Genomic DNA, 19831 nt, shown 5'->3' on the forward strand with positions numbered 1-19831 from the left:
AAATGCCCCAGCTGGGTCTTTTTTTTTTTTTTTTTCCCTTAAAAAACCCACAACTAGTTTAAAAACTCTAAATGCTAACTACAACCTGGAAACAAAAAAATATGCATACAGAGTTAGACACATTCAATACCAAACCCACCCAACAACCACACAACTGCCCACTCGCTCCCACCACAGCCATTCCTCATCCTGACTAATATTATAACCTAATTCCATTCATTTTTAAGGGAACACTGGACTGTCATGAACAGGGTCCCACAAAAAAAGGCTGTTCCTATCAATAAACAATTACACAAACAATAAAAGTATGTTTTCCCTTAAAGCTTAACTCTTACTAAAACCCCAAAAAGGTCCCATTGATACATTACTTTACTCTGGCCACAACCACTACTACACCCACAGGAAAGGCAGCTCTGGCTCTGGACAAAAAGACACAAACACACAGATATAAGTACAACTGCAGAACAGAAGACCCTGCCAGCCAGAAAGCCCTATGACACCACAACTGTGCAGTTCAGGGCCTTGGGAAAAGCCCAGGAAAGAGTCAAACGCCACAGCCCATGATGGAAAGAGGCCGGCAAAGCCAGGACCGTCAACACAAGAAAGGCCAATCAGAAAGATGCAAGGACACAACCACACAGGGAAGAAAACCCTGAAAGGACGTCATGAACCCACAGAAGAGCAGTCACAGAAGAGCATCCAAGGAGCCCTCAAGAATCGCTACAGAAGAGTGGCCTCAGAAGAGCAGTGGAGGACCCCTTGAGAATTGTTGCAGAAGAAAAGCAGCAACAGACAGCTGTGATGCAAATCCAGCATGACACATCAGCCCTTTTGGCAGGTGGCAAAAGAAGGAGACCCGATCCATTGGTGTGATGCTGAGCATTCAGGTCAGTCAAAAGCCTGCTGATGCCTACTGCTCTAACGCTACAAAGTCTGCACCATACTCCATGAGCACAAAGGAGCAGAGCAACATCAAGACCTGAGCAAAAAAACAGGACAGCTACAACATACACCACAGACTGCAAAACACCAGACACAGGCTGGAACTGCCCAGCCTAGCACACTCTCCCATCCTGCCATATGGGCCCCACTGCCTCTGCCTCACACAGAGCACTCATCCTGAAGAGCCCTCCACAATACACTGATTATCAGCACACACACACACACTCCCAAAACACACCAACATCCTTGGCCCCTCCACTTAGCTTTTGCAGTGCTCTGGGTCACTGTCTGTCCTCAAGATCCATCCTCAATAGGCAGACACATCCTCTCTGATCTTTCTTTGGTCACCACGTTTGCAGTCATCACCTGCCAAACCAGAGTGCAGAGTTTCCCACAACACTGGGGGGGGGAGGGGGGGGAAGGAGATAAAGTTACTATTCTGCTAGGCAGTTCTCACCAGCCCTACCACACCTGACACTGATTTGCTCACCTGAAATCCTCAGTGATTCCTGGAAAAGACCCGCACAGGACCTATAAAAGCAAAGCAAAAGACATCACCAAGACGCAGCCCAACATCACACTGCCACACCATAAAGCTCCAAGTTCCCCCTCTCACCTCTGCCACCTTGTTGGCACCCACTGGCATACAAACCTTACAGTTGCTTCCATGCCTCTCAAAGAAACAGGGAGATCGACAGCCCTGGAAAAACCCTGGCCCAGAAGTACAAATACAGATATGGACAGATCAAGGAGAACCACTGTGGCTAGCATGATGACAAAGACTTGGCCTTTATGAATGAAGATCACTTAAAGGAGAATGGAACCAGCAGGGCTCAGAACACCTCTAATAGAGTTGTATGATAGAAGAGCAGCAATAGAAACAGGACACGAGATCAAGCAGCTGAAAAACAATTACATAAAAGTGGCTATGAACAAACAACACAGCACAAGAAATTGCACAACAGTAGTGGGATAGAAGCTGACCCAAGCAAAAACTAACACGTAAGATGAGTACATGATTACAAGAGTGAACTCAATGAGAGAAAAAGAGGCAGATGCAACAAGTTTTCCTCATATGCAACGACTTGGTAAGAGATGGCTCAGTCATCAAAGGAGAAGCTTGATGCATGGGAGCTGAAGGCAATGCCGGCTAAGTGCTCCAAATCGACTTACTAAAGAAAACCGCTCTGCCATGCCTGACTCTGCCTCGCCATTCTCTTACCTGGCAATTTGGACGCTGCACTCGCGTCTGCCTTTGCAACATCCCCTATGGCTTCAGGGCTATCACCTGGTCCCCCCCCGAGAAACACATTTCACCCGTTTGTGCTAGTCATTCTGTATCCGTGCACCTATACTAAAAAAAGGGTTAGCAAGTCATTTTTCTGCTTCGTCTTAGCCTCCAAAGGACTCGCCTCCACCCACTGACAGTCACAACTGAACTCCCCTGAGGGCAGATCTGCACTCTGGCACCTGTAACAGAAGACAGAAAACACAAGCCTCCAGTACTCTGGCTCCATCATTCAGTCTCCAATAAACCTAAACAGAAGACCAGTACTGTCACCATCACTGCATCAAAGCAGTAATGTTTCCATAGCACACCTCCTCCTATAGGAAAGGAAAATACGGAGATCAATAAAATGCAGGGGCTCCTCAGAGGTCTGCAGGACCAACAGAAGTCTATGCAACACAACAAAACAGAGGAACCCAGACCAGATTAGACATTTCCAATGAAGGCTAGATAGCAATAAAAACAAGCCAGTGGGGAACAATTAAAGCCTCCCAAGGGATCCAGGGGGAAAACAAGGCTGCTAACACTACTAGATGATGAACAGAGAACACTGGGGCATAAGAAAAGCCTCAGTAGTGGTTCTGAGGACACTACAAAAATCCTTAAGGATTAAGAGAGTCAAAAGACAGCTCCGGGGAAAAAGAAAAGCTGAAAAAGGAGTCCAGAGCACGCTAGAAGGGTGCTAAAAAGTCTACAAGACCATCAGAGGTCTGTGGGGGAAGACAGAAGGCCAAAAGAGGGGGCTAAAAGCAAAACTGAGGGCTGCTAAAGGGGCTGGAGGGCCAACACAGAGCTCCAAGGTGTGACAAAAGGCTCCCGAGGCATTCTGAGGGCACTACAGGGGTCCTGAATCAGTCTAGAGGGCCAAGATACAGCTCTGGGAAACAAGGAAGGCCAAAAGAGTAATCTAGAGTAGACTAGAGGGCCACAAAGAGGGCTGGAGGGCCAAAGGAGGGCTCAGGGGCCCAACAAAGGCCTCTGGAGGGCTTCTGAGTGCACGAGAGGGGTCCTTGGGGGTCTAGAGGGCCAAGATACACCTCTGGGGCAGAAGAGAGACTGAAAGAGGAGTGCAGAGCACACTAGAGGGGGGTAAGGGGTCCAGATGGCCAAAAAATGACTGGGGAACAAGGAAGACCTGAGGAGGGGTTCCGAGCAGAACAACCAAGGCCCAACAAAGGCCTCAAGGGCTTTGGAAGGGACTAGATGGGGCCAAAGGGGCTGCAGGTCCAAAAGACAGCTCTAGGGAACAAAGAGGGCTGGAAGAGGTGTCCAGAGCACACTAGACGGATGGTAAGTGGCCTAGAGGGCCAACAGAGGTCTGGGAGGGGGAGGGGAATAAATTCCACTGTCCCTGACAACCTATGGGGACTCTCATGTGAGCAGCGCGTGTCCAGTAAGGAACAGACACACCGGGCCACTGCTGCAGGGCTGAGAAGGCATAGGCACCTGGATCTACAGCTCCCGGCCTGCCACAGAGCATAACGTGGCCACCTGGTGGGAACCCCGCTGATAGAGAACTGCACTTCCCACCATCTCGAGAGGAACAACGTGGTCTCCCAGAAGCCCAGTATGGGAAGGCAACACCTCCCCGCATGCCCTGCGGATTAAAATGGCTTCCGGGCAAGCCACTGCCGGAAAACTATACATCCCAGCATGCCTTGCAGACTAAAATGGCCGCCCGGAAGCTCAGTGCCGGAACACCTCCCAGGACGCTGTATAGGACTTAAAAAAAAAAAAAAAAACTGCCCGGAAGCCCAGTGCCGGAAGACTCCTGCTCCCGGCATGCCGCGGGCCGCAGCGCTCGGTGAGGTTTGAGCCTGTGGCGGGGCGGTTCCGTTCCGTCCCCACCGCAGAAGCCGCCGGGGAACTGGAGCGTAGCCCCCGCGATCCCCAACACCGGCCCGGGGCTCCCCGACACCGTCGCGACCAGCTCCGGGTCAGCTCCGACACTGCCCCTGCCTCCACCGCGATCCTCCCCAGCGCTTCCCCTGGGACCCCCCCCCCCCCCCGACAGCGTCTCGGTCTGACCCAGGACCCTCCGCGCTACTCCGACCGCGCAATAAACACCACCCCCATCCCCGTCGAACCCCTTTCCTCCCCTTCCTCTTCCCCCCCCCAGCTCCGGCGCACCCCCTCCCTCACCAACCTGCCATGGCCCCTGTGCACCCCGTCCTTGGTCCCTGCACTGCCATCCCCGCCCCCGGTGTAGTTACCCTCGGCCCGGGGCACCCTGGTTGTGGCACGTTGCCCAGGATGCTCCTGTCTGCCAGGACCCCCGGCGCATGGGGGGGGACCCACAGCCCCGAGCGCAGATCCCCCATGGCCCTGCTCACCTTCTCCACGGTGCAGCTGCAGTGCCAGTCACAGCATGTGGTTCTCAGTGGCAGCTCTGTTGTCCCAGACCAGTCCCTGCATGAGCTTCCCTGAGCACGCCTGCTGTTGCCATCAGTGCCCCCAGCCCCACCTGGGCTTTGTGCCATGCCCCCACCCTCCCCCCAGTCACCTGGGGCTTGTTCCAGTCCCAGGCCCCACAGCTGCAGCCCATCAGTAACCAGAGGCAGGGAATGGCCATCAGCCCCATCAGAGACAGCTGGGGCTGCCAGGGCAGCAGAGGCACCCCAGCTCCTGAGAGGTGCTTGCTGAAAGCTGAAGGGAGAGCCTTGGGGTGTACAGAGAGGAAAAGGGAGTATTCAGGGGACAAGAGAACAAAACAAGAGCTCTGGGTGCAACAAACATTTTTGAAAAAAGAAAATTACCAGGCAATGATAGAGCAAAGAGTGACTCAGGGAGGCACACCAAAAATCACCCAGAAAACTCTGGGACAGAGGAAAAAGCTAAACAGAGAACTTTGTGGCGTGCTGCAAAACAAACACAGGGCCCCGGGGCACACCGAAAGGCACTCAGAGGGCTTGGGGGCACCTCAAACTGCAAATTGAGGGATCCTGAGGGCATCAGAGGGCAAATGCAGGGCTCTGGGGCAAACCAAAATGCAAAGGAACAGCCTTCCTGCACACCAAGACACATCACAAGGATCAATGCACCTGATGGGAAGGTGTCTGCAGGCTCCCCCTATCCCCACAGAAACTGTCTCTCCCAGCACCAGGCACACAGGCCCCAGCCCCAGCCACACGAGGGACATTGCAGAGAGCTGAAAGCAAATCTGGGAGCAGTCTGGGGACCTCACACAGCCCTGGAGGGGCCCTGGCAGCCCCAAGGTCAATGGGAAACACCCCAAGAGCCTCGAGGGTCCAGGCAATGCAAGGAAAATTCCCCACAGCCCTGTGAACAGTACTAGGTTCTCTGGGAACCGCCACTCCAACGTACAAGGGACTTGGGGACGAGCTCCCAACCCCAGACGCAATGTGTAACCTCCTCCCCGGGCATCATCTTCAGGCAAAGCGACGGCAAGAACCACATACATGAATGCAAAGGATAAAGCAACTGTTTATTGTTTTACTGCACAGAAGCAACACCTGGGAGTGAGTCTGCCATGAAGCGCGGCGCCAGCATGCTTCCCCTTACCCTGTGACACGTGAAGAGTTGTCACCACACCAGCATCCGTTGGTCCGTTGGGGAAGGCTCAGCTCCTGCTGCTGCCCTTGGCGTGGCAGGTGTCCGAGTAGCCGACAGCCTACCCCCTCCACTTTTTCCTCCAGGGGTACAATTCAGCTGATGGGTGATAGGAAAACACCTGATCTCTGGTCTCACCCATCTGCACTTATGCCCTACTGCAGACTACAGCCCTACAAGACACTTTCACAGCTCTCGTCTCACCTGTGACGTCGCCACTCTCAATGTGATGGGCCTGCACCATATCAAATGCTGATGTTGGGTCAGTGCACAGAGCTGAACGCTGGGGACAGGGGAAGGTTACAAACCCCAAAGAATGGTTTGCAGCCTGCTGCTTAGGCTTCAGGGCTTACACTTTATTATCTAAGCATTTGGCCCTTGTCATTTATCGGTGAGAAATAAACCCTGAGCGCAAAGTGACAAACTGCAAATTTTGGAACCCAAATGGTTGCCGAGACTTTAAAATTTATGGATGAGCTTGGATTTTAAATCCTGTGCCCTGATCCCTAAGTTAGCAAACTGTAACTGCTGACTGATAAAGACTGAGCCACACAGCATGAAGTCATAAACCGTAACCTGAATGAGAGACCCTCAACAACAAACTAAACAATAAACCTTAAGGGAAAAACTCCAAACCATTAGCTTTAAAAAAGAAAGACCAAAGCACACATAAGCGTGAGAACAGTAAAGAGAAGCCAAGGTGTTCTGCCCACAACTTAAGAAGTTTCCCCTTCATTTAGAAGTGCAGCTGAACATGAAGACACGCACCAGAATCATGTTGTGGTGGCTGGTTGTAGGCTTGGTTTTAGCCACCATTCAACCATCACCTTGTGCAGGAATCACTCCACAGGACTGCACTAAGTTGCGCTTCCACTGAACCTACCTGAAACACTGCAAGCACTAATTCATTTCCATTACAAACAATCGATACTATTGGTCCTTTCAGCTCCACAGGCCAACATCTAGAGCCAGTGACACCAGTAACCACCTAGGGCACAACCACCTTCAACCTCCTAGGCCGGATCACATACAGTGCAGCCCAAAGAATTAGCTGTGACCACGCTCCAAGTCAGAGCTCGTCCTCCATGGCCAGCCACAGATCTCTGCAGAGCTCCCAGCTCTGACACTACTCCTTCGACTACCAGACCATGCTTCAACACCTGCAGAGAGGCCAAAACAGCCTGGGAATGCCCAGGGCAACCCCACAAGTGCCCTTCTTGGCTTCCTCCCCTGCTGAAACTTCTACCAGGCCTACTCACAGCTTACTACAAGGAGGGCCACCCTGCTACAAGGCCTCACCCACCATCCAGGGCTCACAGGCAAGAAGCTTCAGCACGTAAATCTTGCCTTAGCATGTCTACAGTAACCCCACAACAAGTGCCCTGGTGAGCTTCCTACCTGGCTGAAACTTATACCAGCCCTATTCACAGCTTACTACTAGGGGTGCCATCTTGCTACCATGGTTCCCCCACCAAGCAGGGCCCATACGTCAAAGGTCTTGAAAGGAAAGTTTGGCCTTGGCATACACAGGGCAACCTTACAAGTGCACTGTTCAGATTCCTCCCCTGCGGAGAAGAACACTAAGCCTAATCACAGCTTAATACCAAGAGGGCCACCCTGCTACAACAGCTCCCTCACCAACCAGGGCCCACAGACAAGAACACTTAACATTCCTGTCTGGCCTTGGCATGCCTCAGGCAGCCCACAACAAGTCCCCAGCTCACCTTCCTCCCCTGCTAAAATTTCTACCAGGCCTACTCACAGCTTACTACTAGGAGGGCCACCCAGCTCCCATGGCTCAAGCACCAAATAGGGCCCCTAGGTCAGAGGTCTTGAAATGCAAATCTGGCCTTGGCATGCCTCGTGCAGCCCCAAAACAAGTGCCTTAGCGGGCTTCCCCCCCTGCTGAAATTGCCACCAGGCCTACTCACAGATTGCTACTATTAAAAGGGCCACCCTGCAACCATGGCTCCCCACTATCTAGAGGTAACAGGCAAGAGCTCTTTGCATACCAGTTTGGACTTTGCATGCCTAGAGCAGCCCCACAACAGGTGCCTGCTAAGCATGCTGCCTTGCTAAAACTTGCACCAGGCCTACTCACAGCTTACTACAAGGAGGACCAACCTGCTACAAGGCCTCACCCACCATCCAGGGCTCACAGGCAAGAGGCCTAGGCATGCAAATCTGGCCTTGGCAGGCCTCATGCAGCCCCACAACAAACTGGTGACATAAAAGCTCCTCCTTGTGAGCGCTGGTTGTTAGGGGAGCCGTTGGAGGTGGTAGGGCCAGCTAGCAGCAAACTGTGGGTAGGCATGATGTGAGTTTTGGCGAGTGAGGAAGTTGAGCTGGGCACTTGTTCTGTTTCTGCCTTAGGAATGCCGAGGCCCCACTGTTAAAACCAGAGCTCCACCTTCTAAGCTCTTGTTGGTGGGGGAGTTGTTGGAGGCTTTAGGCCCAGCTAGGAGAAAGTGGTGAGTAGGCCTGGTGTCAGTTTTGGTAAGCAAGGAAGCTGAGCTAGGCACTTGTTCTGGTGCTGCGCTAGGAATGCCTAGGCCAGCCTGGTGAGACAAGAGCTGCTCCTTGTGAGCGCTTGTTGGTAGGGGAGCTGTTGGAGGTGTTAGGCCCAATACAGAATGAGGTGTGAATAGGTCTGGTGTAACTTTTGGTGGGGAAGGAAGCCGAGGTGGCCACTTGCTCTGGTGCTGCCTTAGGAAGGTCTAGTATGGACTGGTGAGACAAGAGCTCCTCCTTGTGAGCACTTGTTGGTGTGGGAGCTGTTGGAGGCAGTAGGCCGAGCTTGGAGTAAGGTGTGAGGAGGCCTGGTGTAAGTTTTGGCGAGGGAGGAAGCCGAGCTGGGCACTTGTTCTGGTGCTGCCTTGGGAATGCCTAGGCCAGACGGGAGAGACAAGAGCTGCTCCCTGTGAGCACTTGTTGGTGGGGGAGCCGTTGGAGGTGGTAGGCCCAGCTCGGAGTAAACTGTGAGGAGGCCTGTTGTCAGTTTTGGCCGGGGAGGAAGGCGAGCGGGGCCCTTGTCCTGGTGCAGCTTGAGGAATGCCTAGGCCAGACGGGAGAGACAAGAGCTCCTTCTTGTAAGCGCTTGTTGGTGGGGCAGTCATTGGAGTTATTAGGCCTAGCTCAGAATAAAGTGTGAGGTGGCCTGGGGGGGTCAGTTTTGGCGGGGGAGGAATTGGAGCTTGTCCCTTCTTCTGGTGCTGCCTTAGAAATGCCTAGGCCAGCCTGGTGAGACAAGAGCTGCTCCTTGTGAGCGCTGGTTTTTGGGGGAGCCATTGGAGGTGGTAGGCCCAACTCCGAGGTAGCTGTGAGGAGGCCTGGGGTCAGTTTTGGCGGGAGAAGAAGCTGAGCTGGGCACTTGTTCTGGTTCTGCCTAAGGAAGACCTAGGCTCTGCTTGGACCTTTGGAGGACCTTGCTGGAAGTTGTGGAGGTTTATTAGGACCCTTGAAGAACTGGATGGTGCTTGCTTCTAGCAGAAAAGGAAAGCTAGACAAGACCAGCAAACCCCTGCCAGCGAACCACTTCCAGCCTTACAGCAAGTGCTCTCTTCAGAATCCTCCCCTGCCGAAACTGACACCAGGCCTACTCCCAGCTTACTACAAGGAGGGCCACTGTGCTACAAGGCCTCACCCACTGTTCAGGGCCTGTAGGCAAGAGGCCTCAGCACGGAAATCTGGCATTGGCAGGCTTAGTGCAGCTGAACTAGAAGTGCCCTCCTCTGCTTCCTCCTCTGCTGAGACTTACACCAGGCCTACTCACAGCTTACTACTAGGAGGACCACCCTGCTACCATGGCTGCCCCACCAAGCAGGGCTCACAAGCAAGAGCTCTTGCCATGCCAGTCTGGCCTTTGTAAGCTTTGGGTAACTCAATTATTGCACTGGTCGGCTTCCTCCCCTGTGGAAACCTACATGAGGCGTCCTCACAGCTTACTAGTAGGAGGACCACCCTTATACAGCAGCTCCCCCCGCAATGAGGGCCCATATGTTAGAGCTCTTGGCTCATCAATCTGGCCTTGGCATTCCTAGCGCAACTGAACAACAAGTGTCCTGCTCGCCTTCCTCCAAATCAGAGAATCACAGAATGGCCAGGGTTGCAGGGGCCCTTGCAAGTTTGGCACGGGCCTGTATGAGCCTGTGGAGCCCCTTTCAGGCCTGTATGAGCCCGTGGAGTCTGGCATGGGCCCATATGAGTCCATAGGGCTTGGCATTGGCCCTTATGAGCTCAGTACGGGCTCATACGAGCCCACAGAGCCCCATTCAGGCCCATAAAAACCTGTAGAGTCCAGCATGGGCCCGCACGAGCCTGTAGGGCCTGGCGTGGGCCCGTACAAGCCTGTGGAGTCCCATTCAGGCCCGTAGAAGCCCATAGAGCCTGACACAGGCCCATATGAGCCTGTTGGGCCTGGTGCAGACCTGTATGAGCTTGGTGCAGGCCCGTACTAGCCCGTGGAGCCCCATTCAGGCCCATAAAGCCTGTAGAGCCCAGCACAGGCCCCTATGAGTCCGTAAGGCCTAGTGTGGGCCCATACATGCCCATAGAGGCCTGTTCAGGCCCGTAGAAGCCTGTAGAGCCTGACACAGGCCCCTGTGAGCCTGTAGGGCCTGCTGCGGACCTGTATGAGCTCGGCATGGGCCCATATGAGCCCATAGGGCCTGGCATGCTCCCTTACAAGCTCGGTGCAGGCCTGTGGGAGCCTGTAGAGCCCCTTTCAGGCCCGTAGAAGCCCATGGAGACCAGTGTGCACTCTTACGAGCTCAACGCGGGCCCTTATGAGCCCATAGAACCCTGTGCAGGCCTGTACAAGCCCCGTAGAGCCCTGTTACAGGCCCATAGAAGCCCATAGAGCCAAGTGCAGGCCTGTACGAGAGCATAGGGCCTTGTGTAGGACCTTTAGGAGGTCAGAGTGGGCCCATGGGATCCCGTAGAGCCCTGTTACAGACCCATAGAAGCCTGTAGAGCGCAGCAGGGGCCCATATGATCTGGTAGAGCCTTGCATGGGTGCTTTAGGAGGTCAGTGTGGGCCCATAGAAGACCGTAGAGCCAAGTGCGGGCCCATACAAGTCCATAGGGTCTGGCATGGGCCCTTACGAGCTTGGCATGGGCCTGCAGAAGCCCTTAGAGCCCGGTGTGGGCTCATATGAGGCCGTAGAGCCTGGTGTGAGCCCGTAGACATTGATGTGAGCGCTTGCGAGCTCGGCACAGGCCTATATTTGCTTGTAGAGCCCTGTGCATTCCTGTACAAGCCTGTAGAGCCTGACACAGGCCTGTATGAGCCCATAGGACCTTTTGCAGGCCCATACGAGCTTGGCACAGGCCTGTACAAGCTCATAGAGCCCCATGCAGGCCTGTAGAAGGCCATAGAGACCAGCACAGGTCTGTACAAGCCTGTAGAGCCCTATGGAGGCCCATATGAGCCTGTAGAGCCCAGCACAGGCCCATATGAGCCTGTAGAGCCCTGTGCAGGCCTGTAAAGTCCCGTAGAGCCCGGTGCAGGCCTGTATGAGCTCGGCATGGGCCCGTTCAAGCCCTGAAGCCCTATGAGGGCTTGTAAGAGCCTGTAGAGCCTGGTGCAGGCCTGTAGGAGCCTGTAAAGCCCAGCACAGGCCCATATGAGCCCATCAGGTCCCATTCAGGCCCAGGAGACTCTGCACCTCACCCTGAGTTGTGTCCTTGCAGGTATCCCCATGCTGACAGTGAACGTGTGGGTCATCACCAGACTGCAGTACGACAGTGATGGATAAGAGTTGCCACCCCTCTTCTGGCTCCAGGCCAGCTTGGCCACATGGCCCCCTGCGCAATTCCCAGGGTACGAACCTCTAGCATGGAAAACCAGGCAGGGGTTGGCCCTGCTCTGCCAAGGGAAGATCCAGGGCAACACTTAATTTTAGTGCTATTTCTGTTTTCTGGTGGTGCTCAAAGATTCCCGCTACAGTGAGGAGCCTTTGAAAGAGGTGCCGTGTAAGTGGGGCAGCAGGCTGGGGTGGCTGGAGGGGCAAGACCTGGGTTGAAGGGGTGCAAGCAGGCAGCAGAGCCTTGCCAGTTCTCCTCTGTCATAGGTGCTGGGATGACTACACCAGCCCATACTGGTGGGTGATCAATGCTTCCATTGTCCTGGCCATCTTTGAGTATGTTCCCCTTGCATCCAGACTCTAGAGACTGGCAGTCCTGCATGGATGTGGGGACCCAATCAGGGTGGGGGGGTGGAGGGAGAAGGTCGCTGCAGAGCCTGAGACAAGGTTTCCAATGCCAGGTGAACTTCACAGAATCACAGAATCGTTTAGGTTGGAAGGGACCTCTGGAGATCATCTAGTCCAACCTCCCTGCTCAAGCAGGGGCCTCCAGAGCACGTTGCCCAGGATCGCGTCCAGACGGGTTTTGAATATCTCCAGGGAAGGAGACTCCACTACCTCTCTGGGCAACCTGTTCCAATGCTCTGTCACCCTCACAGTGAAGAATTTTTTTCTCAGGTTTAGATGGAACTTCCTGGGGTTAAGTTTCTGCCCATTCTGCACAAGGGCTGCAGTCCAGCAACCAGATCACACTAATCCCACCCTTGTACAGCATGTGGGGCTGATAACCAGGGGTAAGAGGCCCCAGATGCTGGTCCCAGGCCTCTGCACCATCAGGCTCTGAGCTGGATGCTAGAGGCAGCTCTGCTCTAGGAGGATGCTAAGTGCTGGGCAGCAGATGTGCATGGAGAGATCCAGCCACTTTCCTTGGGTGACACTTGTCCTTTCTGTGTTTCAGGGCTTCCTGGTGGTTCTGCTGTACTGTTTCCTCAATGGGGAGGTGAGTGCTCCCCCCATAGCATGCACAGCATCTACCCACCATCACAGTCATACACGCAAGCACAAAGATGGACAGCACATGCATGCCGCCATGCATGTGTGCAAACACCTGTTCACACAAATATGCACATATGCACACAAAAACGTGCAAACATGCATACACGCTGCTTTGTGGCCCCAAAAATGCTGGCATTTACAAGCAGGAGCACATGGTCAGGCAAACACAGCACTGCAGGGTGCACATGCACATCACACAGCACCATCCCCAGGGTCCCTTTCTTTTAGCACCCCCCCAAAACCCTCATTGAACCCTGGATGCCATGTGAGGGAAGACAGCTCCTGCTCCTTTTGCGGGGCTTTGGCTGGCCTGGTGGGCACCATGCCCATGGATACCAGCGCTGCTCTGTGGTGCTGGTCCAGGTCCAGACTGAGATCAAGAGGAACTGGGACAAGTGGCAATCATCTGTGGAAAGCAACATCTTCAATCTGGCAATGCAAGATTTCACAGCATGACAAAGGCAGTTGGTAGGATATTCCTCTCCGAGGACCGAGGCAGTGCAGCTCTGTGGCTACAGTCCTACAGCCAGGAACACAATAAAAGGGATTTTCTGTGTCCTGGATCTCCCATCCTCAGAGACTGATGTGAATGGCAAATGGGAAAGTCTCTAGATATTTGTATGCTGGCTGTTCTTGTGGCTCCTTGCTAATATGTGATTATGTCTTACCTGCCCAAAGCTGCCAGTGTTCTAGGCAAAGCCAAGAATACTTCTCTGTCTTTTCTGCCCTGTGACTGGCTAGGAAACACAAATACCATTTCACAAAGGATCAGCTGCAGGTTTGGCATTTTTCATTTGGCACCAGAATGAAAACTGAAGTGTCCCCAATCCTAGATAGATTTACTGATGGATTTTGTGTCCCCTCCTTCCTTAGTTCATGAAATTGCTTCCCTTACAGGAGGATGCATAAAAGCAGCCCCCTAGGAGCCATTCTGGGCGTGGGAGAAGCAAAATCAAAGACAGACGACAAATGACAGCTCTCTAGAAGCCCCTGACTGCCTGATGACTCAGATTCCCCCCCTGTTCCCAAAACGTTTCCTTTTCCCTTGTGCCTGTTGCTTCAGCCATTCCCGGATGCTGGGGAAGATGAGGCACCCTCCGTGCTGTGCCACCAGTTCAGAGGGGCTCCACAGCCTCTGAATCCCTCCACACTGCCGGAACTCTTTGCAGGCTGCAGCCCTTCCCCACTGGCACAGCCCCTGCCCTTGCCCACTCCGCCCCTGGCAGTGGGTCAGGCCCTACCACATCTGCCCTCGGCACTGTGCCAGAGGGATGTGGAGGTTTGCAAGCAATGGGGCTCACCTGTGTCTGCTGGGGACTTGTTTGTCTGGGACCAGTAAGGTTTTGGCCAATAAAATCTTGCATCGGCCAAACACAGCATTGCTTTTCAGTGGTTTGACTTGCTGTGCAAACACCTGCCCAGGTAACTACCAATATCTCTAATTCCTGGAAATACCCACCAGGAAGGAATATCTGCTTTTTCTTTGCCTTGACAAGTGACCAGGGCTTGGGCACGGGTCAGTAAGTGGAGAGGAGCAGTAGGGCAGAAGGAAGCGAGGAGGAGAGAGAGAGACAGATGCAACTTCTGGCGGCCCGGAGATGTCAGGTCTGTTCCTGCTACCTCGCCAAGCCCAAACCATCAACGCATCATGGCCTCATTTCACATCTGCAGAACGCAGAAAGCCCTGTCCCAGGAGCAGGGGGTGGCCAAAAGCCCCACTGGCACCAAAATCCGCTGGGGGTCCCTGTTCCCCCCTCCTCTCCCAGGAGCATTCTTGCTACTCTCTGGACAGAGCCCCCCCTTTGCCACTGTTGTTGTCAGACGCAAGCGAGCCCTTAAATACCCTTTCCACAGACTTCCTAGCCTCTCCTCTGTGCTGAGCTGTGTTTTCCCGAGACCTGAACCATTCGATCTTGGCAGAACTTCTCAAACTTCCTGCATTTTAATTTCTCCATGTAGCCACATGCCCTTCCTTAACTAAAACCCATCCACTGGCCACTTTCCAGACTGCAGGATCTCCAGAAATCCCTGCCTGGTCTCAGGGAGAGAGAGGCATTGAGATGTTAACACAGAGCCCCAGGCTTGATTTGAGGTGAGATGGAAGATGCTCCACTAAACAAGCCCCCCCAGCTCCAAGCTACCAACATTGTGCATCATCAGACAAGAAAACTCCAGAGGGCTACAGCAGCTATCAAATAAATGCCTGCCTGCAGCCAGGACAAGATTGCAGGTGCATAAACATCCCTCTCCATCAGCGAGGAAGATGCAGCTACTGTGGGGCTCCTTGGCAGAATATGAGGCAGACAGCAACAGCAGATTGCACCAGGACAGGAGAACACTTAGCAGCAATGTCACAGTTACCACAACACTTTGAAAGACACCGTGTTTCACATGTATTTTCACCTGCAAATGGCCATTTCTTGGTGATAAACCTGTGCCCCAAATGACCTGCTGGTGATTGCTGGACCTGACCCCACAGCCTCCCAGCGTGCAGCGGAGCCTGCCGGGCAGGAGTGTGCCACAGACACGGCAGGGCTGACGTGCTATTGCCGTGGGGCTCTGCCCCCTCTCAGCCTGCAACCAAGGTTTGCATCACCCCGTGATGCACCTGGTCCTCGGGGTCACTTGTCCTCCCCATAGAGGGGTGTCCCAGAGAAGGGGAGGTGTTTTGCCTGGAGCCTGTGGGTGGCACTGTGGCCCTGCAATGCCACCGCAGGCACTGACATCAGATTCAGCGTGTGTCAGCCCTGGAATGAGCAGTGTCCCCGCACAGCCCGCCTTGGACGCAGGCTTAGCCAGTGTGGCGGGACCCCTGCACTCTCCTGGGGCTGCTGGCTGCTGGTGTCTGGGTGCCAGCACCGAGTGACTGCCAGGGCCCCGAGAGCACCTAGAGAGTAAGGTAAGGGGTGCACCCAGCCCCGCATGTGTCCCAGCACTTCAGTAAGACCTGGGGGACCTTCCAGTGTCTCTCTCCACTGCCCTGGCCAGGAGAGGGTTAATCAGCAATGGGGTTTGGGCTGTGCTGGCTTGTCTTCGGGCTGGGAGAGCTGTGCATTTGCCTGTTGCTTCTTTGCTCTGCTGCTCCAGAGAGCCAGGGCCACTGCTCAGACATGCCAGGGTGCCCCACTGTGGTGCCCACACTGCGGCTGCAGACCTGTTCCCTCCTACCTGCATTCTCACCTTCTCCATCCTCCTTGCACCGATCAGATCCAGGATGTGCCCTGTGCCAACGCAGGGCTCCATGGCTCAGGAAATTCATCCTACAGCAGCAAATGCCCCCCCCCCCCCATCCCCTTGCCCCAGCTTGATGTCAGCACAAGAAAAGCCTCCTTGGACAGACACCCAAGAAGGGACCCATAGGCCATGCCAAGCCCTTATCCCACCCTGCCACCCCGAGGGCACTTCTGCCACTGGTTATTTCATCTGCCATCTCCCATCCTCACTTGTCCCCAGTGCTCTGCCTCCCCCCATTTCCCCAGGGATTGGTGTTTCCAGGCAGACTGAGGCCCGATGTCACCACAGCACTCAGTGGCAAAAGGGGATGCTGGGGGAAAGGGGATGAAAAACTTTGTATTCAGTGCCAGCCTGCACTATGGGTGCCTTAAGTTAGAGCAGCACCCACATCCCATAGTTTTCACCCCTTCATGCTTCATTTCAGGTTTGCTCTGGGCTATATTCAAAGCCAAAAGACAAACGCAACTCTCAGAGGCTTCCTGGGAGTGACAAAACCTCGACCATTGCAGCAGCTTTGCTCTGGAGGGCCTGGGTTCGAGGCCAGTTTCCTCCCAGGGCAGCTGGTCAGACCCACTGAATATCCCCTGAATTCTCTGCTCAGGCCAAAAGAGCAAGTGGAAATTCCCTGTAGCCACAGAGGGAGGGTGTCCTGTCCTCCCCAGCAGCTGCAACCACTCAACGCTGCACTTGTCAGGGCTACCAGCTCCCTGGCGGCTGTAGTAAACCCCTCGGAGCAAACATGGGGCTCTTCCTTCACTTCTTCCCTTGCCTTTAGCAGCCCTGGGTCAGGCCTGAGATTCCAGTCAACAGAAGAGCCCTGGAGCCAGTTTTCAATTGAAGAAATCCAGGCTAGGCTTCTTACTGCACACTTCCACCTCTGGCATCTTCCAGCACAAAGCCAATCCTCTAGCCCACACTGTCCCCAAGAGCTAAGCCTGGCTCTCTTGGGCTGCTGCATTTACACAGCCCTGAATAAAAAGGGTAATTGCGGAGCGACAAGCACAACAGAACCAAGTTAACAGTTCCCTGGGTATTGATTTGCTGACTGGGCCCTGTTTCTGGACCCCGTTCATTGATTGCACAGGATGCTGGTGTGCAGGAGCACAATGAGACCCCAGGGGCAAGCAGCTGGAGGCGAGGAACAGTGAGATTGCCATGGGAACAGGCCAGTGAGGACTGCCAAGCTGAGGAAGGCTGTGGGCAGAGCAGGGAGGCACCACAGTGCTAATAATGCCCACGAGAAACCCCAGGCCAGCATGGGAAAGTTGCTGCAGGGAATTTTGGGAGGGAGAGGGCTGGCCAAACTGTTGCACAGAGCCAGTGATGCTGGAAAGGTGATGAGGCCCCCTCCAGAAGAGAGGTCCTTAGAATACTAGCTTGAGGGTGGGGAAGGGGTCAGCTGGCTGAGTCCCGACATGGTTGATGGCAGTGCCCGTCCCCTGGGCTCTCCCTGCAGCCAAAGGGAGCAAGAGCTGAATTCTCGCTCGGGAATGCAACTTAGTCCTTCTGTTTTAGACCGATCCAGGGAGACCTTGGCATGGAAATGCCATGTGTTTCATGGGAAAGTGGGTGCAAGGAGAGCTCAGCTAAGGAGTAAAGTGTGGCTGCAGGGTGCTTTGGGGTTCAGTCTTACTTGGCCCATCCCTGATGCTCTTGGCATATGAGGAAAAGTGCTGCTGATGCGAAACTAGGCAGGAGAGGAGGGCAGGCATGGGGGGGAAATAAAGTGGAGCAGGGAAAATGGGCTGAGATGCAGCTGCCCAAAGGGGTAGGAGGCCCCTCGAGCTCCTGCCTCACTCGCAGGCTAGAGGAGCCAAGGCTGCCCCATAGACGGTGCTGCACAATCGCAATAACACTCCCAAAAAGCTGCCAGCCAGAGGCAGCCCAGTGCAGAGGACGATGTTGGCAGCAGGCTCTCCCCTGCCCTCGCAGTTGTCTCACTGCCCTTTCCAACCACACATCATTTCCCCATGCACTGTGAGAGATACATGGAGAGGTGTTGGCTGGGGTCCCTCTCCTGCCTCCCCTCTGCCTCCCCACGCCCCGTTTGGTGCCAAACCGAGTCAGAAGCCACCTCAACATCTGGTGGAACCTCTTCCTTGGTTGTGGCCGTGCCGGGTGGCCATCTCCTTGCAGGGGTTCAGTGCATGCCCAGGGCAGCCGCAGCACTGGGGGGTACCGGTGCCCGCCTGGTTTGCATGACCCAGGCGTGCTGAAGCGATGCAGCCACTGGGCTGCAGGCACAGCCAGCCCCTTGATTGGCGCTGCGGGGGACGAATGCCACAGCTGAGACGGGCTGAGGCTACCTGAAGGACCCCGCATGTCCTCAGGTTTCACTCATGACCATCTGACAGCAGCAGCAGCTGCTCTGCCAACAGGCACTCGCGGAGCCAAAGGAGTTGAAGGAGAGGGAAATTCTGGCCCTAAAAGGTCTTGCCTTGGGATTTTGCTCTTTGCACCAAAAAGTAAGTAACTGATTCAGCTCTGGGTGGATGCCAGGCAACCGAGCAGTGTCTCTGGACTCTTGAATGTCTCCAAGTTTCTCTTTCTTGCGGGTGCAGCCCAGGATAGTGCAAACTAAGAGCCCCGCTTGCCCCAGGCTCTGCCACCGTGCGTTCCCACCCAGCTGGAGGTGGATGGGAACAGTAAAGCCCCAGAGGTCAGTTGTCGGAGCTGGCTCTTGGCGGTGTTGCGGTTTGTGCTTTCAGCAGCCTGCCGACCCTCCAGCATGCTGGCACGGGTCTGCAAAACAGCTCAGGACGGGGGAGAAAGTCCCCACAATGAGGCAGGCACAACACGGGGAAAGCAGGGGACAGGGACACAGAGATCGTCCCGGGCCAGCAGCCCTCGGACCTTCAGTGGCCGCGACCTAGCAGCTGGGTTGAGAGGAGAGGCAGGGGGATGTGACGGGGAGCGCGTTTCTGACCCACCTTCCCAAACGGAGCAACGGAGCCGCAAGTGCCGCTGAAAAGTCACAAGTTGCCTTTCTCCTGACTTTGCCTCTTGGAGATCTAAATATAAATGTCAGCCTGGCCAAGCCAAGGTTGCAGGAAAGGTCTGCGCAGTGCTCTGCAGTGTCTCCTTTCGGGAAGGCGCCTTTCCCTGGCAAGCTTGGGCTGCTGTGGAGGAGCGCAGAGGGCCCCCGACAGGGAGGTGGGGAAGAGCTAGGACACCCGTGCTGATGGGAAAGGGTGGCGATGGAGCGGACACCATGGTGCAACACCGTTGTCTCCCACGTTTGTGCCCAGAGGCTGCAGGCTCCAGGATGTACCTGCATAGCCGACGGCCTAGGGATGCCAGGGAGGCCGGGATGAGGCTAATGGGGGATTGAAGGGCTGGATTTCTCCAGAAGCAGCTAGAAACAGGCAATGCCAGGATGGGAGTCAGCTCACCATCTGGGTCCCAAATCCCCCTACTGCAGGCTGCTAAGGTTGGAATCTCTGCCTCTGGTGAGTGCACAGGGCCATCACTGTACAAAGCGGCCATCACTCATTGCATGTGCAGCGCTGCCGTGCGCAAGGCTCAGGTAGCCGTTTCACCACCCAGCATTATTATTGGGTTTATCTGGAGGGAATCAGCTGGCCTGATGCCTCCATCACTTTCAGCATCATCCATCCCTCTCCTCTGGGCCCTTCAGCCCTGCTCTCTTGCTCCCTGGTGCTGGTGCTGAGCAGCAGAAAAAAGCCTGCAGGTAAATGCAAGGTTTATGCATCATGCAAGCTGATGTCAGTGGGAGAAGCTGGCCTGGGAAAGCAGTGAGCAAAGGCACTGCAAAGGATTTAACAGCGCATATCATAGATGGGCAATGTTTGCACAAAACCCTGGGGATGGCTGGATGCCCCAGCCAGCCCTCTCTCTTGCTCAGTTACACAAAGAGCAGGAGGAACATGCATATATTTTTGACAGACAGATGCTGTGAATGTTGGAGCTGCCTCCA

At 54.6% G+C, this 19831-nt stretch overlaps 1 protein-coding gene and 1 long non-coding RNA gene across 2 annotated transcripts in view; both read left to right on the plus strand.

Moving 5' to 3' along the window:
* Positions 1-3981: 3981 nt before the first annotated feature.
* LOC138062224 (uncharacterized) lies at positions 3982-15101 on the plus strand. The gene is made up of 4 exons (XR_011136314.1): positions 3982-4166; positions 11492-11621; positions 12563-12604; positions 13558-15101. It is a non-coding gene; the product is annotated as an uncharacterized lncRNA (long non-coding RNA).
* Positions 15102-15493: 392 nt separating this feature from the next.
* SCN4A (sodium voltage-gated channel alpha subunit 4) overlaps positions 15494-19831 on the plus strand; it is a 52661-nt gene continuing 48323 nt past the window's right edge. The window contains exon 1 of the mRNA XM_068919269.1: positions 15494-15559. The gene's annotated coding sequence lies outside the window, so the exon portion shown is untranslated. The remainder of the gene's footprint in view (positions 15560-19831) is intronic.

Source organism: Struthio camelus, chromosome 25, assembly GCF_040807025.1.
Source record: "Struthio camelus isolate bStrCam1 chromosome 25, bStrCam1.hap1, whole genome shotgun sequence".
NCBI classification, from domain to species: Eukaryota; Metazoa; Chordata; class Aves; order Struthioniformes; family Struthionidae; genus Struthio; species Struthio camelus.